Source organism: Cololabis saira, chromosome 14 (genome assembly GCF_033807715.1).
Source record: "Cololabis saira isolate AMF1-May2022 chromosome 14, fColSai1.1, whole genome shotgun sequence".
Lineage (NCBI taxonomy): Eukaryota > Metazoa > Chordata > Actinopteri > Beloniformes > Belonidae > Cololabis > Cololabis saira.
In genome coordinates this window covers 18,558,619-18,580,205 of record NC_084600.1, presented here as the reverse complement: position 1 = coordinate 18,580,205, position 21,587 = coordinate 18,558,619, and positions in this window count along the sequence as shown.

Here is a 21,587-nt window from a genome sequence, read left to right as displayed (position 1 = left end):
TCACGACAGTGGATCACCATGTTCCACTTATTGATTTGGCATTCCAGGTTTTACAGCAGATGTGCTTCCTGACACAACCCCTCCACGTTTATCTATGCCTGGGGCCGATGCTAAGAGTGGTTGGAGCAACTGGAGACAACGTGGGGATCGGTGTCCTGCCCAGGGACACTTTTGGCACAGACAGAGCTGGGGATCGATACAGCCACTGTCTGGTTGGAGGCCAGCCAGCATCTGCCCACTCCTCCGCCGTCATATGAGCCACAAATCAAAACTTTATGAGCTACATGAGGACTAACTGCTTAGGGTAGTGGTCCACAAACTTTTTCTGGTGTTTTATAAGAACATTTGGTAACGCTTTCTTTTACAGTACAGTAATAACCAGGTAATACCATGGTAATTACACTGTAATTACCTAATAGTACCTTGTATTTACAAGGTAATTATATGGTAACTACCGGGTAATTTACCCAGTAAGTACTAGGTAATTATTACGTATTTTCTTGTACCATGTAATTATGTGTATTTACCATGTAATAACATGGTAAATACCTCATTCACTCACTCACTCACTCACTCATCTTCTTCCGCTTATCCGTTCCCGGGTCGCGGGGGCAGCAGCCTCAGCAATCGTAAATACCTGGTTGTTTAAACTAAACATTACTAGGTAATTACAAAGACATTAGATGGGAACTATGAGGGAAATTACAGGTATTTACTAGGTTAATATTGGTAACTACCAGTCAATTTACCATGTAATTACTCTGAAATTACATGAATTGAACATGAAGTAAGTACCAGGTAATTAATAAGTATTTTTCTGCAAAATACCAGGAAAGTATAACCTATATTTGAGGTAGTTACCAGCTAATTACACTTCAATGACCATGTAGTTACCTTGTATTTACTATACATTTCATGGATAACTACCGGGTATTTACCCATTCATTATTGATTTATGTATTATCAATGGATTGGTGCATGTACCCCTGAGGGGTGTAAATGACTCTATTGACCTTGTAATTAACCTGATAGTTACCTGGCAATTGGCAGGTACTTACCTTGTAGTTACTTGCCCGGTAATTATATTTCCTAAGTATTTACCCAATAAGTACAGACATTTTTACCTGGCTTTTACTCAGTAATTAAAGTGAAACTGGACTGTAAAAGAAAGCGTGTGTTGTTTCCATAATATTACCTGGTACTTCCTCATTAAGTACAGAAATAATTACCTGATATTTACCCATTAATTAAAGTGAAACTGGACTGTAAGAGAAAGCGTGTGTTGTTTCCATAATATTACCTGGTAATTGTAGATTATAATTATAAAGATTTGAACAATTGGCAAAACGTCTGATAATTACCTCCCCTTTACCCCGCAATTAGAAAGTTGGACCACACCCCCTCACACACCACCACCACCTTGTAACAAATACGCCAAAACAGGTGATCTGTCAAAGACTTTTTTTTCTTCAAAAGAATAAAGAAAAAAATACAAAGTTCTGTATAAAAACATATTGTACAGTGTAAAACGTATTGCATAGTGTAAAACATAAAACTAGGCACAGTGTTGAAAATATAGGCACATTCAGTCAATCAATGCAACAAATAAAAAATACAGTGCAGTCAATAATGATATAACAACATATTTAGATCTCAAACTGGCATGTCAAGGACCCCCAGTATTATCTGCATTCGGCCATCACACTTAATCTCAATTTTTTTTCCAAGATTTGAGACATGTAAACAACAAAAACACGGGGCTAACCACAATAAAATAACTTTTTATAAGTTTCAACACAAAATATGACAAGTTAATCATTTGCTTGCATATCGAACGGAAACAGGAAGTTAAGCTTCGTCAATAACGGAAGTAACAGAGGAAGAACGGTGCCCTTCAAAATAAAAGCATAAAAATAAAACGTAAAATGACAGAAGTGCTTAATTCACTCTGCAAGTAATCTGCTGCCATTTACACGCACCACCAGCTGAAAAATAGCAGATCTACAAGCTCATATCGCTGCACTCAGGACAGAGTGCTGCGCTATAAGTTATATATAATTTCCTGGTAGTTTGCAGAAAAATACTTAGTAATTGCCTGGTACTAACTTAGAAATAATTCATGTAATTTCAGAGTAATTACATGGTAAATTGACTGGTAGTTACCAATAATAACCTAGTAAATACCTGTAATTTCCCTCATAGTTCCCATCTAATGTCTTTGTAATTACCTAGTAATGTTTAGTTTAAACAACCAGGTATTTACCATGTTATTACATGGTAAATACACATAATTACATGGTACAAGAAAATACGTAATAATTACCTAGTACTTACTGGGTAAAATTATCCAGTAGTTACCATGTAATTACCTTGTAAATACAAGGTACTACTAGGTAACTGCAGTGTAATTACCATGGTATTACCTGGTTATTACTGTACTGTAAAAGAAAGGGTTACCAAACAAACTACAACCTCTTTTAAATAACCAAACATCAAACCACATTTACAGTGTAATTATTTCAAGTGTAACTGTTTTTATATATTGTGTAATAAGGCGCGCAAAAGCGGTGGCAGGCAAAGCAAGGGCAGTGGATGGCATGGGAAGGAGTGGAGAAGAGGAAGATTTCCTGGAAAGAGCTGTGGGAGATGGAGACAATCAGAGTAAGCTTTCCCATCAGGGCTACCTATGATGTCCTACCTTCTCCTTCAAACATAAGCCAGTGGTATGGCGAAGACCCCACGTGTCCTCTATGTTTAAGCCCAGCAACACCGAAGCACATCTTAGTGGGATGCAAAACCAGTCTCACCCAAGGCCGCTACACCTGGCGGCACAACCAGGTGCTAAAGTGTCTTGCAGCTGTGCTGGAAAGTTGCCGGACAAGTGTGAACTCCCTTCCTTCCCCCTCTTCCCGTTGGAAGCCAACACCATTTGTTTGAGAGGGCAAGAGGCAAGCCAGCCTCACCACCGCAAGAGCAGACTTTGGGCAGCTGGGCAGAGCAAGGGACTGGAAGATGCTGGCAGACCTGGACACTGAACTCTGCTTCCCAACTGAGATCGCATCCACCAACCTGCAACGAGACCTCGTGCTGTGGTCAGCCTCGATCAAGCACGTGCTTGACGTCTACATCATCGAGCTCACTGCCCTGGGAGGGTGCGTGGAGGCAGGGCCGCCGCAAGGGGTGTGCGAACCGTGCGACCGCACGGGGCCTCGCGCTTTTTTTTTTTTTTTTTTTTCAAAAAATTATTATTTTTTTCATTTTTTTTCGTTTTTTCCCTTATAAATATCAACAGTCACGTTCCATTACAGACCTAAATGTGTACTAGTCTGTGCGTATCAATAAATATATGTGCAATGATGCGCGTGTCTTGTTCAATACAACTGCGTCAGACCAAGCGCAGAAACAAGCTGTTCTGATCCAGACGGGTGGAGTTGGAACAAACTGTCACACAATGCCGAGAGAACGAGACAGATTCAAGAAATTTCCATCAGGGAATGAAAAAAGAAAAAAACTAAAGAAAATGGAAGAGTTTAATGCCTCTCTGAAAGGCTCGTTTGATAAATTTGTTACAAAAATCACCGATCCGACCGGGTCTCAAGCAGCCGTGGGGCCCCGTGTCGAGGCAAGCCAAATGATGATGAGGCAGGGGAAGGTATCCAGTATTTTGCTAATTGGAGAGTTAAAATTGCGCATAGACACCCGATCCGACCCGAAAAACCCAAAAATTTCGTGAGGCCCCCCCCCCGGCCATTTCGCACAGGGCCTCGCAAATCTCCCAGACAGCTCTGCGTGGAGGAGGCCTACGAGCGGAAGAAGCTGAGGTACGCAGAACTCACAGCAGATGTTCAACAACAAGGCTGGAAAGCAAAGGTCTGCCCAGTGGAAGTAGGTTGTAGAGCAGGGGTGGCTAACACGCGGCTCGCGAGCCGCATGCGGCTCTTGTGACTTTATTTGATAGGTGCAGTGAAAGACAGACACGTAGGAAGTGGGGGCAAAATATGCCACGACTGGAATCGAACCCACATCGATGTACAGGGGAAGGTGTTCATAGTCGCCTGCTCAACTCGTTGAGCTACAGGCGCACGCTCGTGATTGTGAGCGGAAATAACTTGGAGGGAAAAAAATCCACTCTCAAAATGGCAGGGAAAAAAATGCACGGCCTAACGAAAATATGAAGATGAACACAGGACGTTTTTAAAAGAGTGGGAGAGTTTAATATATATATAATATAAATTAAATATTAATATTTAAGCAATACATCACGACAGGCTGTGGTTACGCTCACACAGCTGAGGGGCGTTATTCGGCCCGACGCGAAGTGATGTATTGCTTTTATATAAAACGGTTACCAATAATGTAAATATGAAAGAGGAATACACAATCTATTTTATGTCGTTTTTAATTAATCAGAAATACATATTATCCAGTAAAAATAGCCCCATTGTGGAAAAAAATGGTCCCATCTCTCCAGATGTCAGCTTCACATGTCGTCTTTTGCTCGTCTTTTTTTTTCAGAGACACTCCTCAATCCATTCATCCATCGTTAGCCCTCCCCGGAGATCAAAGTTTACCGTGAATATGCCTAATTAATTGTTAACGAAAATAAAAAATAAACTTTAAAACCAGCTACTTTTTGCTACCTGCTGTAACCATCAAAAAATATGTAACAGTTGGTTGTTGTCATGGATACATTGTTGCTTCCCTGACGCAATATGATATGTTGTGATAAGGCTTAAGAATAGAAGCCGTGGTATATGAGATAAGAAAAGAAAGGATTGTCCTTTATTTCTCCCTTAATGAGGAAATTCACTTTGAGAAGCAGCAGTACACTCAACACACACATGTACAAAGGGTAAAAAAAAGCTAAAAAAAATATACATAATTACGAAATATAAACAGTATACTGTATATATTGGAATGAAAAATAATATGCTCATTATACCACAGTTAATTTCACCTTTCCGTTGTATAATGGTATTTTTATGTCTCAAATAGAGCAGGGAGTGAGGGATGGGGCAGTTGATGTGTGCATGTGTACGATGTGGCTCTTTGCAGTAACACAGTAACCAATTGTGGCTTTTAGACTCTGACTGGTTGGCCACCCCTGTTGTAGAGGATTTGTAGCAACCTCAACAACGAGGCTACTCAGGGAGAGGGGAGTGCAAGGGAAGGCCCATCGGCAGGCAGTCAAGGACCTCTCCAGGGCTGCGGAACAGGGGAGTCAGTGGGTTTGGATGAAGAGAAAGGACTCCACGTGGACCTTCAGGCGAGGTGATGGCAGCTAGGTGATGAACCTGAAGCGCTGGGTTTGCAGCTGAGGTGTCGTGGGCCAAAATCAGCGAAACACCTATGAGGGAGGGAAGCCCACCTGATGATCCTAGAGTGCCATCGCTCGCCTCACCTGAACACCCTACCGTGGTGATTCAAGTACCAACATCCCACTCAGGTAAGGTATGCGGTCAGGCGCAAGCCTGGCTCAGGGAGGAGGGCACCCCTGCCATGCAGAGTCCACGGCACGTTGGATAAAAACATCATATCCCGTGTTCTATGAATCTGAATCTGTAACTATTCTTTGCTGTCAGTGTCATTATGTTCAGTGTAACAGGTTTCTTTTCTTTTTACTGTGTAACAATATTCAACATTGCTATCAACATAGTTTATAGGAAATGCCTGTCTGCGCAAAATGTGTTTAAAAACATGAACGACTCCTGTCCGTTACACTCAGAGGCAGTTCTAGAGTTTCTTGGAGCCTCAGGCAAAAATTCATAAGGGGCCCCTCCAACTATGAGCCCCCTATGAATTTTTGCCTGAGACCCCTTATGCCCCTCCACTAGTTGGAGGGGCATAAGGGGCCCCTCCAACTAGTGATCCTAGGAGCTATGTTGTCGGGGGCACTTTCGCCCCTGGTAGGGTCTCCCATGGCAAACAGGTCCTGGGTGACGGGCCAGACTAAGAGCGGTTCACAAGCTTGTTATGAAGACGAATAAAACAAGGACCGCTACGTCGCCCGGATCGGCGTCACCGGGGCCCCGCCCTGGAGCCAGGCCTGGGGTTGGGGCTCGATGGTGAGCGCCTGGTGGCCGGGTCTTTGCCCGTGGGACCCGGCCGGGCTCAGCCCGAAACGGCGACGCGGGTCCGCCTTCCCGTAGGCCCACCACCCGCAGGAAGGACCATGGCAGGCCGGTGCATTGTGGGCTGGGTAGCAGTCGTGGCGGGGTGCCTCGACGACCCAATCCCTGGACATCAACCCTCACAGTGGGGACATGGAATGTCACCTCGCTGGGGGGGAAGGAGCCGGAGCTTGTGCGTGAGGTTGAGAGATACCGGCTAGAGATAGTCGGGCTCACCTCCACACATAGCTTGGGCTCTGGAACCCAGCTCCTTGAAAGGGGCTGGACCCTCCACTACTCTGGAGTTGCCCAAGGTGAGAGGCGGCGGGCTGGTGTGGGCTTGGTTATAGCCCCCCAGCTCAGCCGCCATGTGTTGGAGTTCACCCCGGTGAACGAGAGGGTCGCTTCCCTGCGCCTTCGGGTCGGGGATAGGTCTCTCACTGTTGTTTGTGCCTACGGGCCGAACAGCAGTGGGGAGTACCCGGCCTTCTTGGAGTCCCTGGGAGGAGTACTTGATAGTGCTCCAACTGGGGATTCCATTGTTCTACTGGGGGACTTCAACGCTCACGTGGGCAATGACAGTGATACCTGGAGAGGCGTGATTGGGAGGAACGGCCTCCCCGATCTGAACCCGAGTGGTGTTTTGTTGTTGGACTTCTGTGCGAGTCACAGTTTGTCCATCACGAACACCATGTTCAAGCATAAGGGTGTCCATCGGTGCACGTGGCACCAGGACACCCTAGGCCGGAGGTCAATGATCGACTTTGTTGTCGTTTCATCTGACCTTCGGCCGCATGTCTTGGACACTCGGGTGAAGAGAGGGGCTGAGCTGTCAACTGATCACCACCTGGTGGTGAGTTGGATGCGCTGGCGGAGGAGGAGGTTGGACAGACCGGGCAGACCCAAACGGATTGTGAGGGTCTGTTGGGAACGTCTGGCTGAGCCCTCTGTCAGGGACATCTTCAACTCCCACCTCCGGGAGAGCTTCTCTCGGATCCCGGGGGAGGCGGAGGACATCGAGTCCGAGTGGACCATGTTCTCTGCCTCCATTGTCAACGCGGCGGCTCGAAGCTGTGGACGCAAGGTCTCCGGTGCCTGTCGTGGCGGCAATCCTAGAACCCGGTGGTGGACACCGGAAGTACAGGATGCCGTCAGACTGAAGAAGGAGTCCTACCGGGCTATGTTGGCCGGTGGGACTCCTGACGCAGTAGATAGGTACCGGCAGGCCAAGCGGGCCGCGGCTCGGGCAGTCTTGGAGGCAAAAACTCGGGTCTGGGAGGAGTTCGGGGAGGCCATGGAGGAGGACTTTCGGTCGGCCTCGAGGAAATTCTGGAGGACCGTTCGGCGCCTCAGAAGGGGGAAGCAGTACTCTGCCGGCACCATTTATGGTGCTGGTGGGGAGCTGTTGACCTCGACTGGGGACATTGTCGGACGGTGGAAGGAATACTTTGAGGATCTCCTTAACCCGACTGACATGCCTTCCACTGAGGAAGCAGAGGGTTGGGGCTCGGAGGCGTGCTCATCCATCACCCAAGCCGAGGTCACCGAGGTGGTTCGTAAGCTCCTCGGTGGCCGGGCACCGGGGGTGGATGAGATTCGCCCTGAGTACCTCAAGTCTCTGGATGTCGTAGGGCTGTCTTGGCTGACACGCCTGTGCGACATTGCATGGAGGAAGGGGACAGTACCGCTGGGGTGGCAAACCGGGGTGGTGGTCCCTCTGTTTAAAAAGGGGGACCGGAGAGTGTGTTCCAACTACAGGGGGATCACACTTCTCAGCCTCCCGGGGAAAGTCTACGCCAGGGTACTGGAGAGGAGATTACGGCCGATAGTCGAACCTCGGATTCAGGAGGAACAATGCGGTTTTCGTCCCGGTCGTGGAACACTGGACCAGCTCTATACCCTCCGCAGGGTGCTCGAGGGTTCATGGGAATTTGCCCAACCAGTCTACATGTGCTTTGTGGATCTGGAGAAGGCATTTGACCGTGTCCCTCGTGCCATTCTGTGGGGGGTGCTGAGTGAGTATGGAGTCCGGGGCCCTCTACTAAGGGCTGTCCGGTCTCTGTATGATCGAAGCAGGAGTCTGGTTCGCATTGCCGGCAGTAAGTCAGACTTGTTCCCGGTGCATGTTGGACTCCGGCAGGGCTGCCCTTTGTCACCGGTCCTGTTCATAATTTTTATGGACAGGATTTCTAGGCGCAGCCAGGGGCCGGAGGGGATCCGGTTTGGGAACCTCAGGATTTCATCTCTGCTTTTTGCAGATGATGTTGTCCTGTTGGCTTCATCAGACCGGGACCTCCAGCATGTGCTGGGGCGGTTTGCGGCCGAGTGCGACGCGGCAGGGATGAGAATCAGCACCTCCAAGACCGAGGCCATGGTTCTCGACCGGAAAAGGGTGGCATGCCTTCTCCGGGTGGGTGGAGAAGTCCTGCCTCAGGTGGAGGAGTTCAAGTATCTCGGGATCTTGTTCACGAGTGAGGGAACAATGGAGCGTGAGATTGACAGGCGGATCGGTGCAGCGTCCGCAGTAATGCGGTCGATGTACTGGACCGTCGTGGTAAAGAGGGAGCTGAGTCGAAAGGCGAAGCTCTCGATTTACCGGTCAATCTACGCCCCTACCCTCACCTATGGTCATGAACTTTGGGTAGTGACCGAAAGGACAAGATCGCGGATACAAGCGGCCGAGATGAGTTTCCTCCGCAGGGTGGCTGGACGCTCCCTTAGAGATAGGGTGAGGAGTTCGGTCACCCGGGAGGAGCTCGGAGTCGAGCCGCTACTCCTCCACATTGAGAGGAGTCAGCTGAGGTGGCTTGGGCATCTGTACCGGATGCCTCCTGGACGCCTCCCTAGGGAGGTGTTCCAGGCATGTCCCACCGGGAGGAGACCCCGGGGAAGACCCAGGACACGCTGGAGAGACTATGTCTCTCGGCTGGCCTGGGAACGCCTCGGACTCCCCCCGGAAGAGCTGGAGGAAGTGTCTGGGGTGAGGGAAGTCTGGGCATCCCTGCTGAGGCTGCTGCCCCCGCGACCCGGTAACGGATAAGCGGGAGAAGATGAGTGAGTGAGATGAGCCCCTCCAACTAATTAATCTAATTAATCAATTGTTCAATCTCTTAGTAAAGTAATTAGTAATTAGTAAATAATCAGACAGAAAAAAAAAATGTGAGAGAAAACTTTTTTTTTTAAATAGTGCACATTTTTATTGTTTCAGAATAAAATATAAACACCATTGGCACATAACCCACATTTTTTTTTCTTCATTCATGCACCTTAGTAGCACATTTTCTAAATTTCTTGCAGATGATTTCTGTAACTTAGCATTCTTAGCTTGACGTCCGTATTAATGGTGCCATCGGTGTAAACCGGAGTCAAGTTCTCTCGTCTGATTTATGTCTGACCTGGCAATAAAGCTTTTTCTGATTCTGATTCTGATTTACAGTTATGTTTAACTGGACTCAGCTTTGATCTGATAGCTGAAGAACGACCTTTGTCTAAGATAACTATTTTATTTTCGGTTTTCTCGCTGAGTGAACAGGTTGACCAAAAACAGGTGTCATTCCTGCCACACTCAACATTAGCAGGACAGACTGAGCTAAATTAGTTATGTATTATCTGCACTACTTACCAATTTCTTGATGCCTTTTTTTCTTTTGTTTGTTGTTATTTTTTTTCCTTTCTTTCCTCACTGCCAGAAGCATGGCTGCTCTTAATTTGATAGACCCGGGGCCTGTACTACGAAGCGGGATTTGGGGTTAGCGAGGTAACTTCAGGTTTAACCCTGGGTTTTCAGGACTACGACGGTGGTTCACTTCTTACCGGGGCACATCGCCATGGTAACTTATGCTGAACAGCTAACCTGCTCCGGAGCAGGTTATGTTCGAGATACAGATCGCCGGGTATAAAAGCACCGCCCACTGACCAATCAGCTCTCTTGGAAAATGGCATGCCCTTTCGAAGAGAATCCAGTGGAGCTCGGTGCGCGGATCGTGAGAGGATCCCTCCTGTCTTCTTCTTGTCATTTGTTTTTCTGTTTGCTGCAAGTAATGTCAATGCTATTTCATTGTGCTTTTGTATACTGATATCATCCTAAAACAGAGAGTGATAGAAACACTAAAGCCTTGTACTTGTTGTACTTCTAAGATATGAAAGTGAGCCTACTTACCGCTTTGAATTATGTTTTTATATTTATTTTTTGTTTGCTCCCATGTGCGTTTCACTCCGCTGGGGTTGCAGCTGAAGGAATGAGGCTACAATTGTCATACACGCCATACGAATACATCTAAGCAACACATGCATTTAACAGAATAGACAACTGTAATTATAGTCAGATCTACTTATGCCCTAATGATGGGGCAGTGATGTTTATATCCCTATGAACTTACGCATTTATACAGTCAGCGATCTTTTGCCAACTGTCTTTCCTGCATTTTGCAGCTGCAACTGTGTTGCTTTTTGCCTGTATTATATGCCTATACTCATCATATTTCCGTAAAATTATTGTTTGCTCTTCGCTACTGAAATAAGCGGCTCTGACAGCGGACTTCTCTTTTAAGTATATTTGACAATATACCAGTTACAAAGCCATGTTGCTGTAACTAAATGACATGATGGGATGATATTATAACGTGCCTGCGCGCACTGTTCTGAGCATGCGCAATAAACGGTCGGAGAAAGAAAAAAGAGTTCAGGATTCTTTTGACCAAAGATGAAGACGTGTGTTTCCCTTTTTGTCGTGATTCCGTGAAGGTAATTTAATTAACCATCTCTGGTAGCTGCTGAAACGCAAGACTGCTGCAGAAATGTCTACTGCTACATTCTCCATGCTTGCGATTGGTCATGCGCTGAAAACACCGCCCCTTTTATGTGCACGCGCTCATATCCAGATTGGAGAAACCTGGGTTGATATACCGAGTTGATAACCACCGTCGTGTGACCGCTTAGCGTGATTGCAATTGTCCGGGTTAGTGAATCTGGATAAGGAAAAGATATCCTGGATATGTTGAACTTGCTTCATAGTACAGGCCCCCGGACTCATCAGGTTTGTTTACTTGACATGGTGGGAGCTGAAGGTAGAGGCGGGGCCCCCCTTTAGGGGTTCTCCGCTGGCCAACCACTGTCATTGTAAACAGTGTTCCCAGCTCCTCGGCAGGGAACGCAGCCTCTAAACAAAAGTGATTTGTAGTTCTGTATTGTAGCACTGTGTCACGGGTGGTGTTTGTTGAGGACCCAAACGCAGGAGGCAGGAGTTGCAAAAAGCAGGGTTTATTTTAAAGGGATTGTGACATGAAAAACAAAGTTTTCTTGATTTTTTGTGTTTTGTTGGGTGTCTTGACATCAATTACACCCAAAAAACAACGAACTTTTAACATTCAGTGTATTGTGTGCTTTCTGGGATTTTCCGCATAACTATGCAAAAACGGCGCATGTGGTTTGGTGGCGGGCCGTTACGTAACGGCCCGCTAAATCACCGCCCCCTCCACCCAGCTCCCTGCCTCCTCTCCTCTCCAGTGCACCATAAAGGCTGATTTATGGTTCCGCGTTACACCGACGCAGAGCCTACGGCGTAGGGTTACGCGGAGACGCGCACCATACGCTGAACCCTACGGCGTAGGCTCTGCGTCGATTTAACGCAGAACCATAAATGAGGCTTAACACGGAGCAGTTTTGGAGCCTCTTTTGTTCTAATCACCGGAGGAAAACTGCTAAGAAGACCCGCGGCCACTGACTGGACTTAAGATAAGGGGACAGTGCTGCTTGCATGCCTTTATTTTTATGATTGTTTGCTGTGGTTCGCCCTCCTGCTTTTCCGTGCATGCTTCGCCTGTCGCTCCGACGCCGCTGTGAGCGTATGGCTGGAGGAGGAGGAGGTTTGGAGGAGGAGCGGAGCAATGATTGACAGGAAAGGGGGGAAAGGAAGCATTTTTCACGGCGCAAAAAATCACTGTAATAAAAAGCCAGGAAAAGAGTACTAGATTGAAGTTTTTCTTGTTACACTCTTTTAGACACATTTGAGGGATGTTGGCCAAGACTTTTAATAGTGTTAAAAGCATGTTAAAAATGATGTCACAATACCTTTAAAGAAACCAAAAACCAAAGCGCTGCTTAGCAGGATAAAAAAACAAAACACAAAACAGCAATTCAAAAAACTGGAGCAAAAACTTGGCAGGAAACATGGAGGTAGAAACAGTACGGACCGACAGGGAGAAGGGGAATGACAAGACCAGATATACACAGGGGATAACGAGACACAGGTGCAGACAATCAGGGCAGATTGGAAACAGGAGGGACAGAACTGAAACTCAAAAACTGGGGGGGAAGTGTCAAACCCTGAAACACTGTTTATTAAACTCAGTTTTCATCTTTCCCACCACTTAATTCCTTTCTTTTACAGCACCCATTATAATTACATACAAATGATACATAATGCAAATTAGGTGATGGTGTCAGCAACTTCTAGAGACTTCAACAACAACCTTTTTTTTTACCTTCAAAAGGTATGACCTTTTCTCTGACTAACATTCTGGGGACATGGTCTTATATGGTTTCAGTGACTATCGTGATTTACATGACATTTATATATCCATACAGAACACCTTCCAATTACGAATAAGTTCTAGCAATTCTGCAGAGAGGAGTGGGCCAAATTCCTCAACAGCGATGTAAAGACTCATCACCAGTAATTGCAAATGCTTCATTGCGGTTAGAACTACAGATGGCGGCACAATCAGATATTAGGTTTAGGAACCCGTTACTTTTTCACAACGGCACCAAGTTGATTTGGAAAGCATTTTTCCAAAACGAAAATACGGTAATTAAAAACTGAATTGTGTATTTACTCCGGTTATCTTTTATTTATTTTTGATTATCAGAAACATCTGAAACCAAAAAAGGAAAAACTAGTACAAATCTGCAAGGGGGCAAATACTTCTTCATAGGCCTGTAAGGTAAAAACTAAATGTTATACCACTTAATGTGATTAGATGCTTTTTTTGCAGTATATTATCTCAAGGTGTAGATTAATGAACAACAATTCACTGATTTTTCAAATGTGGCGTTGGCTAACATATTCATTTCTGAAATATGCAAACATGAGAGGAATGCAGTGAAAATACTCATTAAATTAAGTTTGCATGGTCTTCACAGGATTGTTTGCAGAAATAACTATGTAAAATGAGAAGCAACAATCAGACGTAAGGCACTACTTTTTCTTTCACTTAGGCGACGTGTCGACTAGGCGCTGACAGCCATTAACAGGTTTGCTAACTATGGATGAGTCTGTGAGCGTGCAGTCATCAGATGATGACGAATACTTCTTACTGGACCGTCCAGATTAATCTATTTTTGAGCCAGAATACCCAGAGGAAGAAATCCAGGTTTTGGAAGAAGATGTGCAGGCTAGCGGACACTGACTCTCTCCTCAGGGATCACTGGAGGTCTGCTTTGGTAGAAGATAGTTCCTTATATTTATCTGTATTTCTTCACAATAAGCAGGTAGCTTAAGGTAATTATAAAAATCACAATATCTAAATCAGAACACTTTTTGAAAATGAACTATCTCCACATACATGACTGTTTTTCATTTTTCCACTTCACTCTGCTTTGGTAGCTATAAAGTGTCTGCGCTCGTTTCTTTCTACATTAATGTGAACTATTTAACTGCTCATGCATATTTGATGTTTCAAGCAAAGCAAACAACTTTACATTCATGTGATTAAAATTGTTAGCCTAATGCTAATCTTTGTGTGTGAGCCTCTTTAGCCGCGTAGACCTTTGTCGGGTCAGAGGACGGACGCCGCCCGTCTTTGTGCAAGCATCAAAACACTTTCGTGAGCATGGCTCATGACCCATAAGCCCCCCGGCATGATTAACAATAATCCTTTAAACTGTGCCGAGGCTGAACAAAAGAGTAATTAGTGTGTTGTGACTGGATGGTGCAGCAACACAAATACTGATATCCACTGCTTGATGTATCACACGTATGAACACTGCAATCCATCAAGGCACTCATTTAACGGCAAATCTGGAAAAAACAAACAAAACAAAAATATATACTATCCTACTATATACTAGAATGACAAGATCAAGAACGTACTGACGGCTTGTGCGGAGGAAGAATCTTCCCAGCAGATTGGTCCAGCTAAGATGCTGAAACGCTGTGCAAGAGCGGCATCTATAGAAGTGATATTTACTGGAATCACCGCCCCAAAAAATGATAATCATCCACTTAATAGTGGGAAAGAGAGCTCCATATGGGTCACAACCATGAGCTGCCAACCGCTAGGATGGGGGCTGCAGGACTGGATCACCCAACAACTCTTACATCTGATTCCATCTGGCGGATTCTGTATCGTCTTCCGTTTGTTTAGGAGAGCGATGGCAGCAGGTGAGAGAGGAGGTCATGCTTTGACATGTGCAGTTCCACATGGGCAGCAGCCAGCCGGCATGTCCTGCAGCTTCTGTGAGCTGTTTATTTATTTATTTATTTATTTAAAGGTTTAGATAACAGGGACAATGCACATTAATAACACATTTAAACAAATGTAAAATGTGCCGGAATTAGCGAAAAAGGCTATTTTGCATCTGCTGTCCCTGCACTGGTGTAAAAATAGTCAACCTAAAAGAAAAATTATTAAGATACAATCAATAAAACATTTCAGAATAAAAAGGCTATATCAGAATAAAGATTAAAAGGTAAGAAACTAAGCTAAAATACATACACACACAGGTTAACGTAAGCTCAACAACAGATAATTGCTACAAATGAAAACAGAAACAACATGAAGCAGCAACAGTAACATCAGCATTAATAACACAAGACACAATAACAAACTAACAGGCCAAAAACAAACAAGACAAAAGCACTAAACACAGAATAAAAAGCCATGCACAAAAAGCAACAGTATTACTAGACAAACTAATAGGCAACATGACAGGTGACGTCAGACAAACACCGACAGGCAGGGCAGCAAGCCAGGAAAATTACGCACTAAAATTCAATGTTGACAGCCTTGACCACTAATTAACCACTTTTTTAAATAAAATGTAAAAGAATAATTTGATTGGTTTCTAATCTCAGTTGGTATGAAGTTCCACTCACGAGCAGCCCTGATAGAAAATGCAGACTGGCTAAAAGCACTTTTCCTATACTGGACCACACAATCTCCTCTAGCTGCACTCCGTTTGGATGTAGAATCAGAGATCCAAGCCACAGGTAACAGAATAAAGAAAAGGACAGAAGTTCTGAAAAAAAACAAAAAAAAAACAAACAAAAACATCCTTTCTGGTATAAATGAGTCTGAATGTTGGCTTGGATTAACGTAATGGTATTTACAGGTCTGTCTAAACTGTTTAGTTCCCTCTCCTATGTGTTCCAAACTCAAACAAACGTGTTTTGTGTCTGAAAGGATGAGGTTCTTGACTAAATGATGGAGCTGTAAAGTGCAGAGTAGACGTGGACTGTAACTGCTGCTGATAAACATCAGATGGCAGCAGAGTGCTTGAACAAACTGACAAGGTACATTTTTTTCATTTCCATCCATCCATCCATCCATCCATCCATCCATCCATCCATCCATCCATCCATCCATCCATCCATCCATCCATCCATCCATCCATCCATCCATCCATCCATCCATCCATCCATGGATGCAGGGTCTGTTGAAGCCTCTCCCAGCTCTCTCTATCGGCACCCTTGACAGGTTGCTGGTCCATTGCAGGTAGAAAATACAAAATGCATGATATCGACTTTCCAGCTTCCACTCAGATTGAATGCAGTTCGCAAAACTGTGCATTGAGGTGAAATTGCGACTCACCAAGTTTTCCATTAAAGCTATGAAATTGTTCTGTGAGCGGGATGATTGTGCTGAGTAGTAGATTGCAGATTCTGCAGCCCTGGAGGATGGGGTGGACTTTTCAACCATGCTGTCCCACAAAGTTGTCAAGTGGTTCAAGCAATGATGTTTCAGTGTAAATGGATACAGTGAAATGGTTTAAGAATTTTCTGCATTACATTTTATTCATTGTAGATTTGAGGAAATCTTCATTTGAATATTACTTCTCCATGAAGACGGATGGTTTGAAGCTGCAGGTGCAGTGTTGACAGTCAGCTATCCAGGTGAATCTGTGCATGTCAGGTAATGCATTTATTAAAATTGTCAACACGATGACTGCACATGGCTGTTCTATCCTGCTGTTGTATGTTCTACAGTTTATATATCTGTACTGTAGCATAAACTATGTATGAATGTTGAAAAAGCACTTGAAAAAGTTCCAGCCAATGTTCAGGAAAATTCATATAGGCCAAACAGTGTCTCCTTTAATTTCATGCATTCTTCTTGGATAAACCTGGCGCCTCCTGTGCCCTGAGGGAAACATGACTTCTTGAAGTTTGGCCCCAGTTTCTGGTGTGCAACGTTAATTGCCAGAAGCTGCGATACACTTTGTTCCCTTCGGAGCCACAAAAGGCTTCATCCACCTGTTTTCATCGACACAGACTTTGATGTTAAAATTAGAGGAGTTTCCTTGTGCCGAAAAGAAGATGCTGTCAAATGTGTTGGGGAAAAAAAATTCAATTCTATTCTTCTTTTGGAGTGGCAAGAACACGCAAACTAAATCACTGCACTACTTTTGATCAGGGAAACATCCAAGGGAATTTGCTGGAAAGCACATTACAATTATATTTTCACTGTGAAAGAAAATCTCTGTTAAAATGTAATATAGTGCAGATTCAATTAAACAGTTTGTCATCAGGCTGGAAGTCATTTCATACTGTGTGAAACTCCAAGAGCCAAAAGAATGACTTGGGTTTTATTTATGCGATGCTGCTGATGCGGATCTGCCCCGTTCCTTTGTGCTATTGTTGAATTTTATCCAAAGAGTTAAGTAGATTTTCAAGGCTTTGTGCTGCATGACCATGAGCTCTTTTGTGACCATCGTTTTATTGTTTTTGGCCTCGAGATTTATTTGGCTCTTCTGATGCTGATTTTCTTGTTTTCAGTGCAGCTATCTTCTGCTCTCCAGGTAACCTTTTTACATGGGAAATTTGTGCCTCAGGTTCATCGTATTTTGAACATATGAACAAAAGTATTTGGACATGTGGCCATGACACCAACAAGGACTTGTATTCAAACACATATAGCTGAATATGGGCCCTCTTTTGCAGCTGGAACAGCTTCCACTCATTCTGTAGGGCATGTTGGACGAGAGGGCCTGGTTTTCAACCTCTCTTACAATTCGTCCCATAGTGCTTGATGGGGTTGAGGTCAGGGCTCTGTGCAGGCCAGTCATTCTTCCACACTGAAATCAAAGCACGTCTTGATAGTCGTTGCTTTGTGCGCTGGGGCATGGGGCATGGGTCGTGACGGGATAGAAAAGGGACTTCCACAATCTGCTGCCACAAAGTTGGAAGCAGAACATCTTCCACAATGTCTTGGTATGTTGAAGCTTTAAAACTGCCCTTCACTCATGGTAAAAGGCCAAAACTGAACTCTAAAAAACAGCCCAGAAAGTACCATCCCTCTTATTCCTGCAGACAGACAGGTGACGTTTTCCAGATGTGTGCCAAAACACAGTCTTGGCCATCTGATTGCAGATCAGAAAAGTCTGATCCACCACTGAACGGTACCTGTTTCCAGTCTTCTCTGCCCAGTGTCAGTCCCTCCATCGGACGATCGTCATTGGACTTGGCCAAATGAAGACTGCATGCAGCTGTTCAGCCATCGATACCTCATTCCAGGAAACTCCAGTTTTTTCTGCTCATGTTAAAGCCAGAGGACCTTCTGGACTCTGCTGGGATGGAATCACCAAGTTACTTTTAAACATCATGCACCTTAGCAGTCACTGACCATTCTGTGCTTTTAGGTGGCATAAATTGGTGTTGCTCCTAAACACTTCCACTTCCACACAATACCACCTGGAGTTACTGTGGAATGTCCATCGGCGATTCAATTTCACAAACCATCTTTTTCTGTGGTTCTTTTGTCATTTGTGTACTTCTGTATGTAATATTATTATATAATAATATTATATGATATACTATTATATATTATTATTAGTGTTGGAGTTCCAACCTGTGCTGCTGTGCTACGGAAGGTGATGTACAAATGTATATGTAGAGTATCTAACTCTATAAACAGCATCATCACCTGCTTAACAAATCCTGCACTCAGCTCAGTCAGGTTCACATCCACGTTGTGGAACCACTGGCGGTCATGTCTATACACTTGTGCCTGACACTGTCGTATTATTGTGTCACTGTTGTTTTTTTAGTCTTTTGTTGTTGTCTTTTATATTATAGGTTGTTGTCTTTTATATTGTGTATTTTATATGTATAATGTTTTTTAATGGTACTATGGACCTCTTCTTAAGATGTGTCTTTAATAAAGTATGAATTGAATTGAATTGAATTGAATATGTTGGGTGCCTGTTTATCTAACTCTAACTGAATTTTTTTCAGCAGTTCATGTATTAGTTACAACTTTTTTGGCTTGTCCAAACCTCTGCACAACTGCTGTTACGTGTTTCAGGATCAGGATATTTCACATTTTCCAAAATCAGCCTTTTACAATAATGAATCTCCTCTTTTTGACATTATGTTAGCAGGGGTGGAAAGTAACCAATTACATTTACTCATGTTACTGTAATTGAGTACTTTTTATGAGTAATTTGTAATTTTTCTTAGTAGTTTTTGAAATATGTAATTTTTACTTTTACTCAAGTACATTTTGACCCAAGTATTTTACTTCGCTACATTTGAACCCCCTCACGTTACTGAGTACAACATTTATGGTGAAACTCTTGTGGGCATTTTATTTTGGTTTATTGTGAATAGCAGAATCCTGCGGGCATTGGGCACTTTATTTTGTGTTTGAATACTTTGATTCTGGTTTTAGTGTTGTCGGTTGGACAATATGACTGAAAATAGTTTGCACTTTACAGTACAGGTTGTGACTGTCCTTTTTGTCCTGTTCTGCGGAAGTAAAAGGATCATGTTACTGAGCTCAGCTGAGCTTTTACAAGTGTGGATGTGTACTTTAATATGCCTCGAAGTTAATTAAAACAGCTTGTGCTGGATTTGATTCGTGACTCATCCTTTTTTTGCATTAAATAACTGAAAGTAACTTTTACTCAAATTACATTTTAAATGAAGAACTTTTGTACTTTTACTCGAGTACATTTTTAGATGAGTACTTTTACTTTTAATTTGAGTAGGATTTAAGCAAAGTAAAGATAATTTTACTCAATTACAATTTTTCAGTACTTTTTCCACCTCTTGGTTTTGGCCACTAGGGGGCAGTGCGGCCGCGGTGATAAACCAGCGTGTCACCAGTGAGGCGGTAATAAATCATCTGCCCAGTGTGCAGGCCATAATACATCCATGGTGCAGGCAGATGGAGCTCGTGCTACAGACAAATACAATCCTTCACAAACAATATTTAAAAGTGAAGCAACTTTGTTGAAATGGAGGGACGGCTTAAATGTCAAATATAACCTCAAAGAAAGTGTTCTTAGTAGAAGTACATTTTAAAGATCTTGTGATCTACGCAAATGCTCATTGACTTCTCCCAGTGGCGTCAATTCAGTCGAAGCTAAGGTATGGCAAGGTTACGAGTCACAGAACTTAACTAGAGTATCAATCAACATGTCCAGCAAATACTCATCACAGAAGTCTGCTATGTAGCTTATCTGTGGTCAAGAAAATTGGAACTTTTTCAAATGCAGTCTCGCTCACTGCAAAAAGTAAAAAAAAAGAAGGAATATTTGTCTTATTTTTTAGTCAAAAAAATCTCATTACACTTAAAACAAGTCATCACCAGAAAAATAACTTGTTATTTGACCATGTTCACCTGTTTCAAGTAAATTTTCACTTGAAATAAGTAGAAAAATCTGCCAGTGGGACAAGATTTATCTTCTCATTACAAGAAAAAAAATCTTGTTCCATTGGCAGATTTTTCCACTTATTTTAAGTGAAAATCTACTTGAAACAGGTGAAAATGGTTGTTTTTGAGTCTTGTCTTAAATGTAATGAGATTTTTTTTAACTAAAAATTTGACATTTTAACTAGAAATAAGACAAATATTCTTTAAGATTTTAAGATTTTCAGTTTTTGCAGTGTATAATAACTAGTGAAATCGATCATGTTGTTCTGAGTTGCATTTGTAGTTATTCTATATGTATTAAGTAATAGAATAATCAATACAAATAGACAGGGTAATTCAATAAATGTGTTAAAAAAACAAACAAAGCCAAGGTGTGGCGGCTGCCATACCTTGCCATACCCAATTGACGCCCCTGACTTCTCCCCTTTGCTAACAGTCACTCAGTCAATGTTTCCCAGTTCATGTTTCCTGAGAATGATGACTGTCTTGAAGCTGAGGACGTGCAGTTCTGGTCACATCAACGTTGTTGTTTTCAACACACAAATCAAACTCGTGGCTTTGTTGGTGAACAACTGAGCATTGCTTTTGCATCTGTTTCTGGCTTTGTGGCAGGTCGGGTGGGGGGGTAACAGACCTCAAGTGATTTCAACACTGCTACAAGAGAAAAGAATTCATAACTTGCCATGGGACAAACACGAAGCGGGAGGGCATTTCCTAGAAACACATGTTGTTCCCGTAACACATCTGGTATGGTGAAATCACAAAGACCCCTTGTTGCGCCCTTGCCTGGGTTACTGGAATCTTTTCCTCTGGTGCCTCAAAACATCTTTTTCTCTGAACTCGTATACCATCCAAGTCAGTTTAACAGAATCAATACTTTTGATCACCCAGCAGTTTTATCTCAAATGCTGGCTCGGTCCTGGCTGTTATGAATGTGTTTAAACTGCAAGCTGTGAGAATGACAGATTCACTAAAGAGCTGAAAGCGTTTACAAGGACAAGCATCTTGTTTGTGTTTGTTGTTGTGAGCCTTTTTTCCCTCTCTTTCCCAATTCTGAAGTGCAGCTGCAACCAAGAATTTGTAAAGCGAAGGTCACTGACGGTCCAACTGTCGGAATAACTCAGAAGGGGTTCTTACACTCTTATCAGCATTCCTTCATCTGCTGTTCACTCTCCGGTTCTGCTCAGGATCGCAGTGGTCTCCTGGACTCTGTCCCAGCTGACACTGGGTGACCCTGGACAGCCCACCAGTGGACTGGACTGGTGAAAAAGCAACTCCTGTTTCCAGATCAGAGAGAGATATCACAATGAATGTGGATTTTTGCCTGCCGCTGCCCAGCTGGTGGGAGGGGATGATCAATAACAGTCACCGGGGCATCGCAGGGCCACACGAGTGAGCACGCACCCCCCCCCCCCCTACGGTCAATGCGGAATCACCAATCGACCTGACATGACTGTTTGAGGATGCAGAAAACTCATGCAAACTCTGGTTTACAGCCAGGATTTGGACCTTCTCCCTGTGAGGACCCGCTTCTTTGTAGAAAAGGTTCCTGCTGCTGGGGCGGATAATTGCAGCTGTTCATCCAAAACATGAAGTCTGCACT